The sequence below is a fragment of the Solanum tuberosum genome, unplaced genomic scaffold (genome assembly GCF_000226075.1).
Source record: "Solanum tuberosum cultivar DM 1-3 516 R44 unplaced genomic scaffold, SolTub_3.0 scf00215, whole genome shotgun sequence".
Taxonomy (NCBI): domain Eukaryota; kingdom Viridiplantae; phylum Streptophyta; class Magnoliopsida; order Solanales; family Solanaceae; genus Solanum; species Solanum tuberosum.
In genome coordinates, this window is record NW_006239140.1 from 537,998 (window position 1) to 542,155 (window position 4,158).

A 4,158-nucleotide genomic window follows, 5' to 3' on the forward strand; every position below is an offset into this window, starting at 1 on the left:
CTAGACTACAAATTGAATTTTGAATTTTGAACTTTCAGATATATATCTAAAATTCTAGGAAAAAGTATACCTTACATCTAATTCTAATGGTTATGCATAAGCCCATATACCTAATACTAAGTCTAATACCATATTAAATCAAGGAAAAATTACATAATTAGACATACTTTCTATGTATCTTATACTGAGATACATGTATTTTGTTACCAAATTCGCAAAAATAGTAAGAGAGGTGAGCGGGGAGTGAGGCGAGCGAGATTCGTATGTATTCAAATACATGTGAATATTTCCCACTAGGTACACACTAGATACATGTATTTGTAGGTATTTTGAGTGATTCACATGAATCCAAGATGAGAAAGTGACAAGTGAGATGGGAGAGAGGCGAGCGAGATTTGTTATATATCTCAGATACATATGAATCAACTTGTATACAATATATCTAGAACAAATTACACATGAATTTGACTTCATATATCCGAGATACATGTATCTGGACGTATCTGGAGGCACCAAAATCTGGTAAGATACGTAATATTAAAAATTAGAGTATATCTAAATAATTAATTTCTAAACTAGTAAAATTTACGTAAGTTCCCTTAAATCACTATACATCCCATTAGGCTAATGAATAGTGCAAACTAATGAGATGCATCCGGCCGTATATTGTTGTTGCCATTTGAAGAATTATGACATTGGGTTCTTAAGGAAGCATATTACCCTTATTTATAAGCCAACAACATCTAGGACTAACACTGCAATTTAGTATTGTACCCAAAGTTATTTGAGTGGTACTTTTAATTCGTATCTATTTGATTAACACGTGTATATGTTTCTTTTTCCCAGCAAATGACGCGTATGCCAAAGCAAGTTCTTTCTCCCCTGCAAGCTTCTCTATTTTGCTCATTCACTTGAGTATTTCTTCCGGAAGTTTGGGTTAAACTTTGTTGCTGGATCTAATGGACGCTGTAAGCTTGTCTTTTTTTTGGTGTCCTGTTTTGGTGATTTTATGTTCCATTATTTTGATACTGCTTCCAATTTTCTGTTGGTATGTGGTTGTAGGTCTGTTGCATGGATATAATTCATATGTTGAATCCACTTCTTCATATCATATGCACAAGATTGTAGATCCATCTCAATTTTGCAATGACTTCTATCACATATCAGAAAAGACCTCAAGATTCAAGTGGTTATGATGTAAATTTCTCTGTGTACACGAACAAAGAAGATACAAGAGTAAACCCTAAATATTAGACTAAACAAAATGAGATTTTTTTTCAACAATGGTTACTCATCATTGACATGGAAAATGGTGGTAAGTCTAACGAGAAGATTTACTGAAAGGACACAATGAAGAATTCTGGGAGTAAAGAACTAGAAGAGTCTACCTGTAACACCCAAAAAAAATTTGAGCCAAGACTTGAACCATCCTTCGTTGTGAGTAGGATTTTACCGAGGAATTAAAATTTTTTAAGTGTTAAGGTCACTAGATGTAGCACCTTGAGTTCCAAAAAGAATTAAATTGGAAATAGCAAAATCTGAAATTTTGCAAGTTAAGCTAAGTATGAGTTTTGGGTCGACTTCAAACGACTATAACTTCTAGCTCAAGATGAGTTAGGTGTGATACTAGATACCGTAGGAAAGAACTTTGAATTATCTTTCCAACGCCGCCGAGTTTGCTAAGTTTTGAGGTTGGATGAGTGAGATATGACCTTTTGAAGTTAGGCAGTCCAGTTAAGGAAAGTTAACCGAAAATAGTAAGGGGTATTTTGGTCTTTTCCTTACCCAATCAGATTTAATTCATTTTTAGTAATATTTTAGGGGTATAATCTGATTAGGTTCAGTTTTATAATCCTAGTTTGCACCTAGGGTTTTAGTTGAGAGTTCAAGAAGAGAAAAGAGGAGAAAAGAAGAGAGGATCAAGCGTTCGTCGAGATTCTAGCGTCTTGTTGCGGATTATTCGCCATGGGTTTAATCCCTAAGAGGTATGTAAGCTTCCATAGTATTGGGTTTGTTCACCCACATGCCAAACATGTTATTTTCAGCGCAAATTTCATTCTTGAAGTTGAAAGATTTGAGTTCTTGATAGGGGAAGAAACCGTTCGATTCTAGGCGAGTTAAGGTGAGAAAACGAGCAAAGAATTTCGTCGAGTTTTCTAGGTTGGGGCCTGGCGCGATGCACCAGACAGAGCTCCCCAAACCCTCCTTTGAAGTTTAGGGGCTGGTGCCTTGCGCCACTCAGAGCGCCAGGGTCGCCTGCCCCATCCAGTTTGTCTTCGGTTGCTCCTTTTGAGTTCGTTTAAAGTGCACCTTCACTCCCTTTCGATTCTAAATACTTTAAGCTACTTCTAAATACCTAAAATCATTCCTAACATGATCATAACCTTGAATTCATAATTCAAATTCAAGGTAGAGTTGAGAGTTAAGTTTTGAGAATTCTTTCGAACATTCTAAGAAAGTCCTTTTGTGGAGTCTTCTACAACTTCTAGTAACTTGTTCCAAGACTCAAGTAAGTGAGCATGAGAGTGAGCAGAATGTATTCATGAGTCTACACTATCATCTATATCCTTCATATCATGAACCATGACTCTTGAATTCATAATTCACATTCAAGAGAAATTTAAGAGTAAAGTTCAAGAAAGCCTTTGAGTTCGATTGTGAATCCTTTGAGATCAACTATTGATTTGAGCTAAGTTTTGAGGAAGTAAGTAAGAGAATGAGAAGAGTCGTATACATGAGATCCATGTAGTTATGTAGACCTTTGAGTCGAGTCGTTCTTGCCCATAATTCCGTATGAACTCCATAAATTGAGCCTCATTGAGAGTAGTAGTATTTTCAAGTTCTAAGTCTTGAGTATTGAGTTCCTAATTCTCTTTGAGATTATATTTCTAATCATGGGACTATTACATGTTACCCATGAAGTCTTTGAGTTGAATCGTTCATGCCAATAATTCCGCATGAACATTATAAGCCGAATAATCTTGAGATGAGAAGTATCTTTGAGTCCTTGAGTTGAGTAGTTCATGCTCATAATTCCGCATGAACCCTCTGAGTTGAGCATTCTTGAAGTGAGTAGTATCATTGAAGTTTTGAGTTCCAAGTATTGAGTTCTATCTATGGTTATTGAAAACCTTGCATTGAGTCGTTCACGTCCATAATTCAGCATGAACCATATTTTAAGAAGTCTTTTACAAACGTTTTAACTTTTTTTTAAGACTTAAGTTTAGCGTTAAGCAAAGAGTAAAGAGCAAAGAGTAAAGAGTTGAAGTTCATTTCTTCAAAAGTATATGGGGACTAAGTATTACCAAAGAGATTTAAAATGTTTTCACGTTTAAATAAGAACGGAAACTGAGATTTCCAAAGAGCCTTCGGGCTAGTTTTCAGAAAAGAGTAATTGCTTTCTAAATGAAGCAAGAGAGGAAACTTTGGTTTCCAAGATATCCTTTGAGCTAAGTTTTTGAGCACTAATCTCAAATCACAGAAAGAAGTATGTTTTTAAAACATAAAGAGCTAGTATATTTTGGGAGTAGTATTGAGCACCGACATGGGGGAGAGTTCAGACAACTCATAGCCCCCATAAACCATGTAGCCATCATGGGTAGAAAAGGGTCATACTTTTTAGATGAATCCTTTTCCCATAGACTAGTGGATCCACTTAGTAGTTCAGGTCCTATACCTATGGCAAGGTGTAGGATGCGCTGGCAACGTGAGGAAGATCGATGTATCATCACAATAACTCTTATGTGATGGTTGTCGTTTAGAGAAACTCCCACAACAGTATTTTGTATTTTTATATACATCAGATTATTTGTATTTTTACATACATCTCAGAGTTATATGTATCTTTGTATACACACAGAGTTGAGATCATGTTTTTAAACAACTTTTCTTTATATTGCACATGTTTTAAATTGCTTTATATTGAAATGAGTTCAGTTATGTTGAGTTGAGTTGAACCAGGTAAGTTCTTCAGTTTCCTTTCAGATTTTTTTCAAGCTTATGTTTATGCTTTAGAATTCCTCTTACATCCTCGTACATTCCACGTACTGAGACATTTGGCATGTATCTTCTCATGATGCAGACACATGTATTCAGGATCATCAACAGGAGCTTCGTTGATACATCCGAGAGTTCGAGTTAGCTATGGTGAGCCTCTTT